This window comes from Cervus elaphus, chromosome 4 (assembly GCF_910594005.1).
Source record: "Cervus elaphus chromosome 4, mCerEla1.1, whole genome shotgun sequence".
In the NCBI taxonomy this organism is placed as follows: domain Eukaryota; kingdom Metazoa; phylum Chordata; class Mammalia; order Artiodactyla; family Cervidae; genus Cervus; species Cervus elaphus.
In genome coordinates, this window is record NC_057818.1 from 67,103,975 (window position 1) to 67,115,000 (window position 11,026).

Sequence of the window (11,026 nt, forward strand, 5' to 3'; positions counted from 1 at the left end):
ACACGGGGCAGGTTTTTATACACAAAAGCCATCTGGTTCTGGATGTGCTTGGCTAAACCGAATTACACAATGCGCGGCAGTGTGGCTGGGTCAGTGAGAAGAATTTCACTTCTGTTCCTTTGTGTTCACACGCGCACCAGCATATGCACATATATTCAAAGGAAGCGTTTGCATTGTTTCTAAAGGCAGCCGGTGAGAGTCGAAACATCATGCAAATGAATCTTAGCCGCGGGAAGCCCCGCCGTCTTCTTCAGCCCCGCCTGGGTAGACTTTCTGGAGGAGCGCCCACCCACCGCTGGCGTCTCGCAGGAGGGAGCTGAGTCTTTGCTTCCAGAGCAGAGGGAATCCATCGAAGTGAACTAAGCTGAGATACAGCCCTGCTTTCCTCAGGGACCTGTTACGTCTCCGGGTGGGGAAGGGGTGTTAGATACTTCTATCTGTGTACGTGTGTGTGTACGTGTGTGTGTGTGTGTGTGTACGTGTGTGTGCGTGTGTGTGTGGGTGTGTGTGTGTGTCTCCAAAAATTGGTCACAGAGAATGAATATATTCAGAGCTCTGGAGTTCAGTGACCACATTTTCCTCCATTATCAGACCGTCCAGTGAAAAACATCAGTTATATCTAGCCGCGGTTTTTTCCAATCTTTCTCTCTCACGCACATCTCCATATGGAGTCTTACAGGAAAATTGACATGTGTTGGCTCAGTCATTATGTCATGTCTGGCTCTTTGGGGCTCCATGACTGCACCGCGCCAGGCTCCCCGGTCTTTCACCATCTCCTGCTCAATCAAATTTCATGTCCACTGAGTCAGTGATGGCGACGGCAGCCATGAAATTAAAAGACGCTTGCTCCTGGGAAGAAAAATTATGACCAAACTAGACAGCATATTAAAAAGCAGAGATATGACTTTGCCAACAAAGGTCAGTCTAGTCAAGGCTATGGTTTTCCCAGTAGTCATGTATGGATGTGAGAGTTGGACCATAAAGAAAGCTGAGCACTGAAGAATTGATGCTTTTGAAGTGTGGTGTGGGAGAAAACTCTTGAGAGTCCCTTGGACTGCAAGGAGATCCAACCAGTCCGTCCTAAAGGAGATCAGTCCTGAATATTCTTTAGAAGGACTGATGCTGAAGCTGAAACTCCAATACTTTGGTCACCTGATGCAAAGAACTGACTCATTGGAAAAGACCCTGATGCTGGGAGAGATTGAAGGTGGGAGGAGAAGGGGACGACAGAGGATGAGATGGTTGGACGGCATCACCAACTGAATGGACATGAGTTTGAGTAAACTCCAGGGATTGGTGTTGAAGAGGGAGGCCTGGCGTGCTGCAGTTCACGGGGTCTCAAAGAGTCGGACACGACTGAGTGAATGAACTGAACTGAGTTGGTGACGCCATCCAACCATCTCATCCTCTGTCGTCCCCTTCTCCTCCTGCCCTCAGTCTTTCCCAGCATCAGGGTCTTTTCCAGTGAGTCAGCTCTTCTCATCAGGTTATCAAAGTATTGGAGCTTCAGCTTCAGCATCAGTCCTTCCAGTGAATATTCAGGGTTGATTTCCTTTCATCCTAACATCTCTGTTCATACCTCAGCGTTTTCTCATGCCATGAAATCTGCTTCAAAATATGCCTTTAGAGTACTTCCCTGGCAGGCCAGTGGTTAAGACTTGGCACTTTCACTGACTGGGGCCAGGTTCAGTCCCTGGTCAGGAACTAAGATCTCATGAGCACCATGGCATGACCAGAAAAAAGAAAAGAAAAAAGAAAATTTTGAGAGAGAAGAAGAACTTGACTCTTTATTTCTCCCCCTTCCCTTTGAAATTTCATTATCTTATTTTATTATGGCAGGGACACTTAAGCTCAGCCCTCTTAACACATTTTTTGAAGCTTTTCATTTTGTATTGGGGTATGGGTGATTAATAACCGTGTTGTGATAGTTTCCGGTGAACAACAAAGAGACTCAGCCATATATATATGTACATATATCCATTCACCCCTGAGCTTCCCTCCCATCCAGGCTGCCACGCCACATTGAGCAGAGTTCCAGTTTTTTAACTAATTAATTTTCTCTTCAGCGTGGCCCTCCTGCTTTATCTTTTTAAAAATTATTTCATCGGAGTGTGGTTGCCGTACGCTGTTGTGTTGGCTCCGGCTGTCCATCAGCGTGAGCGGATCTGCGGATGTGCATCTCCTCCCCGTGAGCCGCCCCGACCACGCCCGCGCCCCCCCTCTGGGTCATCCCAGCCCTGCGCGGAGCTCCCCGTGCTGCCCGGCAGCTGCGGTGTGTGTTACACAGGTGTGTGGATGTGGATGTGGATCCCTGCCTGCGTCACACATGGGGCTGTGTGTGTGTCAGCGCTCCTGTTCCAGCGTGTCCCACCCTCTCCTTCCCCGGCTGTGACCACAGATCGGTTCTCTGTGTCTGCATAAACACAATTTTTAGTGCCTGATGCGGCGTTGCTGGCTGCAGGTACAGCGGGGCACAGATGAAGCCCAGCGATCACGCCTCCTGCTCAGCGGAGACGGACAGCATCCAGTCACTGGACTCAGCCTCCTGGTCGGGGTATTTTACAGACCCAGCTGCCGCCGGTGTCTTCTGAAAACAAGGCCGCTCAAATCCCCCTTGTATAGCCGCCGCTGGCACATTTGATGGGTTTCTGTTGAGGGTAAATTCCTAGACACGGAACTGAAGCATGGGTCAAAGAGATGAAATTGTGTCCAAACTCCCAGTCTACCCCTGGGGTTGGCAGATGCGTTTAGGGTGGATGAACAACAAGATAGGTCCTACCGTGTAGCAAAAGGACTATATCCAGTCTCCTGGGATCAACCATCTCAGAAAAGAATACTCCAGTAACAATTTAAAAAATAAGATAGATAACCAACAAGGACAGGAAACGCTACCCAATACTCTATAATAACCTAAAAGAGAAAAGAATTTCTGAAAGAATAGATTCATGTACATGTATAACTGAGTCACTTTGCTGCACGCTTGAAACTAGGACATTGCTAATCAACTCTACTCCGATATAAAATAAAAATTTTTAAAGTAAAAAGCAGTTTATAGATAAAAACTTAAAAAGAGTAAAAAAATGTATATATGTGTATGACAGAGTCACTTGTAGAGCAGAGATCTGCACAACACTCTAAATCAACTATACTTCAATTAAAGGTAAATAAAACATGTTTAAACGTTTTATTGTAAAATATTTAAATTGTAGAGGAGCAGGCAGAGTGCAGTGAACACCTACCTATCTGCCCAACACTTGGCTTAAACCCCTGTGGACCTGTGGCTGTATATATTTTAGCCGTGTGTATGTGTCTGTTTCAAAGTTCATCACTTTACATCTAAACATGGCAGCTTCTCACTCCTAAATGCTTTAGAGAGTAAGAGCAGCCTTCTGTGTGGCCCCCAACACCACCTCTCCACCTACGACGTGAAGAGATGCCCTCTGCGGGGCTTCCCTGGTGGTAAAGAATCCGCCTGCCCACGCAGGAGCCCTGGCCCAGGAAGATCCCAGCCGCACAGGGCAGCTGAGCCACCAGCCGCAGCTGCCGAGACCGCGCCCTCAGAACCCGGGAGGCGCAGGCGCCGGGCCCCACCCTGGAGCCTGCGCTCCGCAACGAGAGGTCACCGGGGTGAGACCCCACGCTCTGCACCTAGAGAAGGCCTGCGCACAGCGAGGAAGACCCCGCACCGCCGGAAGTACGCACGTAGATGAAATGCTTTTAAAAAAGAAATGCCCCGTATGAATGAATGACATGAACACACGGAATATTCCAGTCCATCATTTAGAAGAGGACTCGTGTGGATGCTGGCTTTTTACTGAAAGCTTTTAGCCTGAGGTGATCACAGATTCACTAGCACTGCACTCTCTTTTTTAATTTTTATTTTATATTGGAGCATAGTTGATTACCAAGTGGCGCTGGGGTAAAGAACCTGCCTGCCAATATAGGAGACATAAGAAACGCAGGTCTGATCCCTGGGTCGGGAAAGATGCCCTGGAGGAAGGCATGGCAACCCGCTCCAGTATTCTTTTCTGGAGACTGCCATGGTCAGAGAAGCCTGGGGGGCTGTGGTCCATGGGGTCGCAGAGAGTCAGACACGACTGAAGTGACTGAGCACGCAGGCATCGTGGATTAACAATGCGGTGTGAGTTTCAGGTGCACAACATGAGGATTCAGGTGTACATATGCATGTATCAGTTCTTTTTCAAATTTTTCAAGTTGCTTGCTCCTTGGAAGAATAGCTATGACAAACCTAGACAGTGTATGAAAAGGCAGAGACATCACTTTGCCGACAAAGGTGCATATAGTCAGAGCTATGGTTTTTCCAGTAGTCATGTATGAATGTGAGAGTTGGACTATAAAGAAGGCTGAGCACCAAAGAATTCATGCTTTCAAACTGTGGTGTTGGCGAAGACTCTTGAGAGTCTCCTGGACAGCAAGGATATCAAACCAGTTAACTCTAAAGGAAATCAACCCTGAATATTCGTTGGAAGGACTGATGCTGAAGCTGAAGCTCTAAGACTTTGGCCCCCTGACTCGAAGAGCTGGATCATTGGAAAAGACCCTGATGCTGGGAAAGATTGAGGGCAGGAGGAGACGGGGGCGACAGAGGATGAGATGGTTAGATAGCATCACCAACTCAGCAGACATGAGTTTGAGCAAGCTCCGGGAGATGGTGAAGGACAGAGGAGCCTGGCATTCTGCAGTGCATGGGGTCGCAATCAGTTGGACATGACTTAGCTACTAAACAACAACAACATGTAATGTATCAATACGGCACCAGGAACGCACCACAAGGACCTTAGCTGACTGATTTGTCAGGCTCTGTTCATTGACTGAAACAAGCGTCCCACCCTTGGGCGGGGGAGGGGTGTCAGTAGTGGGCTTTCGTGTACGTGGGGCCAGGGGTGTGGGAAATCTTCATGCTTTCTGCTCAACTTTTCTGTGAACCTATGCTGCTATAAAAAAATAAAATCTACTAGAAAAAAACACAAAAAAACTGGGTATGTTCGTGTGTGGCACGGTTTCCTAACCCAGCTTTCCCCTTACGCATGTTCCCTACAGGCTGTAAGCGTGAGTGTCTGCCCCAGGCCTGACTCACAGTTATTCCTCAGTGACCCGTTTTCTTTTAGATTCTTTCTATCATCTGTTACTCTAAAGGTGTGGTTCTCAAAGTGTGTTCCTTAGGCCAGCCAAGAACTTGTTAGAAATGCACGTTCTTTGACCTTATCCCAGACCTGTTGATTCAGAAATTATGGGGGTGGAAGCCACCACTCTGACCACAAACTGGCCCCTCTAGGGGTTCTCATGACCCTCGGGTTTGAGAAGTGCTGGCCTAGAAATAGCCTGTCTTTACCGGGTTCCTCGTGTGAGGCGTACAACTCTGACAGCGGTGTTACAACCTCTATTTCTCAAGTGTCCCAAGGATGCTGCTTTCCTAAAACCATTCTAGGTGCAGAGGAGAAAAGCCCATTCATTGACTTCATCCAGTGGTTAGAAAATCAGAGGCTCATGTTGATGCGTTGCAGAAACCAACACAATATTGTAAAGCAATTATCCTTCCATTAAAAATAGATAAATTTAAAAAAAAAACACGAAAATCAGAGAAGCGAAGAAAGTAAAGGATGCGTCGTACAAAAAGAGATCAGGGACTTTTCCCTGCTGGTCCAGTGGTTAAGACTCCCCACTCCCTCTGTAGGAGGCCTGGGTTCAAACCCTAGTCAGGGAACTAGATCCCATATGTCACAACTAAGAGCTCACATGCCCCAGCTAAGACCCAGGACAGCCAAATAAATAAGTAAATAAATGATAACTTTAAAAAAAGGAAGGGAGGGGATAAATGTATACTTATGGCTGATTCATGTTGAGGTTTGACAGAAAACAGCAAAATTCTGCAAAGCAATTATTCTTCAATTTAAAAATTAATTAATTCTTTTTAATAAAAAGGAAAAAGAGATCAGATTCATGGTTACCAGAGGTGGGGAGTGGAGAGGGAGGATTGGATGAAGGGGGTCAAAAAGTACAAACTTCGGATTGTGAGATGTGAGTACTAGGGGTGTAATGTACAACGTGATCAATATTGTTAATACTGCTGCGTCATGTGTGAACGTTAAGAGGAGTGAATCCTGGGAACTCCCTGGCAATCCAGTGGCTGGGATTCTGTGCCTTCACTGCCAAGGACGTGGGTTCAATCCCAAGTCGGGGAACTGAGATCCCACAAGGCAGGCGGCATGGCCAAACAGATAAATAGATAGAATTCGCTTTAAAAAAGAAACGTAAATCCTAAATGTTCTCATCACAAGGAAAAAGCTTTCTTTTTCTTTTTTCTGTCCTGCAGCTAATGAGACAATGGGAATTCACTAAACTTACTGTGATCATCGCTTTGCGATGTTTGTGAGTCAAACCATGATGCTGTGTGCCTTACACCTACATGCTGGATGCCAGAGATATCTCAGTGAAACTGGAAGGAAAAAAAGTAAAGAAAAGGAGAGTCCTCCATGAAATAAGTGGAGACATGGCCTAGGAGAAGACTCCTTCCGTTGTCCACAAAGACGTGGGTTTTGACATCTATAGATGTAGAATTCCATCCAGTCACACATGTGGTGTGGAACGCAGTGGAATTCAAGGGAAAGGTCTGGGCTGGGGTGGCAATGTGGGAACTTTAGGCTGAGCAGAGCCGGGGAGAGGATGACGTGGTGTGGGGAGAGGAGAGAGAGAGGGAATAAAATAAGCGTTCATGACAATTTTTAAATGAAAAACAGCTTATTAATAATCACCTCCTTCACATGAATTTTGGAGGATGCAGCCCCATCCATAACGGAAGGTCTGGGATGGGGGCCTGAGATCCTGCGTTTCTACAAAGCCCCCCAGGGGACGCCCGTGCTGCTGGTCTGCGGACCACACCAAGCAGTGAGGCCCGTAGAGGTGAGCTCGGCGGGGTCGCCCAGTCGTGTCCGACTCTTGGCGACCCCGTGGACTCTAGCCCGCCAGGCTCCTCTGTCCATGGGATTTCCCCAGCAAGGATACTGAACTAGGTTGCCATTTCCTCCTCCAGGGAGAAGTTACTTTCTCCCCGAATCTTTTGTGACCCCATGGACTGTAGCTCAACAGATTCCTCTGTCCATGGAGCTCTTCAGGCAAGAATACTAGAGTGGGTGGCCATTCCCTTCTCCCGGGGGATCTTCCTGACCCAGGAATTGAACCCAGGTCTCCTGTATTGCAGGCAGATTCTCTACTGCTGAACCACCGTGTTAAGGCCAGGCATTCTGGAAACGTCAGCTGTGGCCCATTTGAAGCATCCCGCGGGAGCAGGTTAGAAATGCAGGTTCACAGGCCCACCCAGATTTCACGGCGTGGAAACTCCAGGGCATTCACGCACGGATCTGCCAGGTGTCTCTCATCCCCAGCGTTCACTTCCCGCCTTCACCTCAGCGACGTCAGATTCCCCAGGTCACCACATTCTCCGCGTGGATGGCGTCTCCAGCCACCGAGGACCTGGAAACAGGGATGCAGAGACCTGGTTTCCTGTGAAGTCGATTCTGAGCGTGGGGCCGTGGCACGCACGCCTGCTGGGGCTCGGGGGGCCCAGCCCGTCCCGGAAGGCCTCAGCTCTCCGCCCTGGGGTGTTTCACTGTCCATCTGCAGCAGGTGAGAGGCTCAGGCTGTTGCCGTGGGAACAGCTCCAGGTCGGGGTGGGGGGCTGAGGAAGAAGCTTCAAACTGGAGTTTTCCGAGCCCGGCGGAAACAAATACCTGCAGTTTCAGAGCAACATCTGGGCACATTGTGGGGCATCGTCTACACATTTTTGAAGAACAAGCCACCCAGGCCACCCCCTGCCACGAGCCTATCTGTCTATGTGTCACAGAGAAGGCTCCTTCTGGGCGAGACCAGCTCTGGAGTCTCGGGAACGGCTCATTTAGTCCTCCCGGTTATGACAGCTCATCCGTGGGCGACAAGGAAACGGGAAAGGGGAAGGAAGGGTGGCACACTCAGATGGTGGTGTGTGCTCAGTCCCTTCAGGCGTGTCCGACTCTCTGCCACCCCAGGCACTGTAGCCCCCCAGGCTGCCCTGTCCATGGGATTCTCCAGCAAGGATACTGGAGCACGCTGCCATCCCCTTCTCCACCCCCGTCTCTTACGTCTCCTGCGTTGGCCGGCCTGGGAAGCCCCAGGTGATGGCAGAGCAGTGAGGAAAATTAAAGCAAGCGGGACACAGCAGTAACTACCTGAGGGCCTCAAACCCATGGGGCCCTGGGGTGAGGTCTGCGACCCCGCCTCAGCCTGCAGCTTGCTGCCTTTGGCTGGCATCCTGCTCCTGAGGCTTGTCCGTGTCGGCTTGGCTGGCCTGGGCTGTGTGTGGTAAAATCGCCGTGCGACCACATCATCATGCATTTATTCCTCCTCCCCGTGGTGGGCACTGGGGCTGCTCCGCATCCTGATTTTTGAGTTGTTTACCTCTGGTATCGCAGTCCCTCCGAATACCTCACACAGTACCCAGTGCAGACGTTTACTGAATGAGCGGAGGCTGCGGGGAGCATCGTGTGGCTGCGTTACCCGCGGGCTGCAGAATTTCTCCAGCTCAGACAGGCACAGAGGGAAGCACATTCTGTTTTTAGACGGTGCCGGATTTCTCTGAGGCTGTGTTTTCTTCGTTTTCTCTTGGCAGCTCCACATGCAAGGACCTGCCTCGTGTTCATCCTTCAAAACGTTCCCAGCATCTGGTGCAAAGTGTCGTAGAGTCTTGGTTTGCGTATCTCAGATACGGGTGAGTACATGAATGGATGCATTTTTTTTTCCCCTCAAAATTGGCATTGAGCCGTCTACTCATGTATTTATCCTGCCTTTTCATTGAACGTGCTATGACATCTGATGTGCCTCAAGAGACAAGACCTTTTAGGAGGAAAGAGTTCATTTCACGTGATGATCATGTGCATGTGTTGTATACACTTGTCGCCAACTTCTTGCCGTCCCAAAGAGGTAATAACCACTCTGTAGATTTCTGAATATTCATGAATGTTCATAGACTTTAGATTCCCAGAAATGGACTTGCTAGATCAAAGCACACACACTTATGTGTTTATAAATGTGTTTTTAATTGAAGGGTAACTGCTTTGCAATACTGTGTTGGTTCCTGCCATACATCCGCATGAATCAGCCGTAGGTTTACATGTGTCCCCTCCCTCGGGCCGCCTCCCACCCCGTCCCGCCCCGTCCCGCCCCTCTGGGTCGTCCCAGAGCACGGGGTTTGAGCTCCCTGTCACGTAGCAGATTTCCACCGGCTGTCTAATTTTACACATGGCAACGTCGATGTTTCGATAGTGCTCTCTCGATGCATCCCACCGTCTCCTTCCCCTCCTGCCGTGTCCACAAGTCTGTTCTCTACGACTATTTCTCCACTGCTGCCCTACAGATAGGTTCACCGGTACCATCTTTCTAGACTCCACATATAGCGCTCATGTGTGACATTTGTCTTTCTCTGTCTGTCTGACTGACTTCAGTCTGTATAACAGGCTCTAGGCTCATCCACCTTGTCAGAACCGAGTCAGAAGCATTCCTTTTTATGGCTGAGTAATATTCCACTCGTGTGTATATGTGCCACAGCTTCTTTACCCACTCGCCTGTCGTCGGGCATCTAGGCTGCCTCCACGTCCTAGCTGCTGTAAGCAGAAAGCATGCACGCATTTTAGGCTGCGGTACCTGTGACCAAATACACACTCGACCACCAGCATTTGAGAATGTCCGCTTCCCGGGAACCTTCCTGACTTTTTCCCTCAACTTTGCCACTTGGAAATATCACCTTCCCCGAGCCCTTTTGCGCCGGGTGTCTGTTTTGATATTAGACCTGTGATGGCGTGTCTTTGTTGTGTTTATCACACACGCGTACACCCCCCTGTAGATAGTCGGTTCACATCCTCTGCGCGTTCTTCTACTTTCGGTGTCCAGCTTTCTCTCTGCTGTGACTCTTCACGTGCTGGTGAAATAAAGCCCTGTGCCGTCACCTGTGTTTCCACGTATTGCCCTGGGGTGGCCATTTCAGCCGTAGGTCCAGTGGAAGCTCCCCTCTTACGTACATTTTTCAGTGCTAGTGGCGTCAGCTTTACGGGTCTGTTCCTAGTTTGTGCTCATTGACTTTTGGCCATGTTTAGTAAACCCGCCTTCATCCTCTTGCTTCAAAAATATTCTCTTCCGTTCTCTTGCCATGACTATGACTCAAAAGCCAGGAGTCCTGTCCTCTGCTCCAAACGCTGCTTTTCCTACCCAGACAGAACTCTCAGGCCAGACTGTCAGGAGAATCGCCATGGGGCACTTGTGGCTGATGAGCCTTTCAGACGTGGCTGGGCTGAATCAAGATGTGCCGCATGGTGGGTTTCAAAGACTTGGTATGAATGTGCGTGTTCAGTCATGTGTGACTCTTTGCGACCCCCCCGCCATGGACTGCAGCGTGCCAGGCTCCTCTGTCTATACAATTTTCCAGACAGGAATACTGGAGTGGGTTGCCATTTCCTTCTCCACTCGGTATGAGTAAAAGGATGTAAAATATCTCATCAACAACTTTTACATCAATAACGTGTTGAAACAGTAGAATTTCTGATGTACTGGGCTACACACAATGTATTAGGAAAATCAATTCCACCTCATTTTTTTTGTTTTTGGTGAATTAGGTTTTATTTCTGTGGACTGGGGGAAACAGGTCTGACTTTAATTTAGTGTTGTTATTCAGTCGCTAACTCGTGTCTGACTCTGCGACCGCATGGACGATAGTGCACCAGGCCTCCCTGTCCTTCACCGTCTCCCAGAGTTTACTCAGACTCACGGCCACTGAGTCAGTGATGCCCTCCAACCATCTGATCCTCTGTCGTCCCCTTTCTTGCCCTCAGTCTTTCCCAGCATCAGGGTCTTTTCCCGTGACTCGTCTCTTCAGCCCAGGTGGCCAGAGCACTGGGGCTTCAGCCTCTGCATCAGTCTTTCCCATGCCCCAAAGTGAGAGCCTCTGGCTCGTGATAAAAGTCCTCAGCACGCTGTGCCCCTC

At 49.3% G+C, this 11,026-nt stretch overlaps 2 long non-coding RNA genes across 2 annotated transcripts in view; both read left to right on the plus strand.

Moving 5' to 3' along the window:
* The window catches only part of LOC122692645, a 77,888-nt gene extending 71,286 nt beyond the window's left edge, over positions 1 to 6,602 (plus strand). Inside the window, exon 3 of the long non-coding RNA XR_006340701.1 lies at positions 6,335 to 6,602. This is a non-coding gene — a long non-coding RNA (uncharacterized LOC122692645). The remainder of the gene's footprint in view (positions 1 to 6,334) is intronic.
* Positions 6,603 to 7,186: 584 nt separating this feature from the next.
* On the plus strand, positions 7,187 to 8,978 carry LOC122692644. The gene is made up of 3 exons (XR_006340700.1): positions 7,187 to 7,644; positions 8,663 to 8,761; positions 8,878 to 8,978. It is a non-coding gene; the product is annotated as an uncharacterized LOC122692644 (long non-coding RNA).
* The last annotated feature ends 2,048 nt before the right edge of the window (positions 8,979 to 11,026 follow it).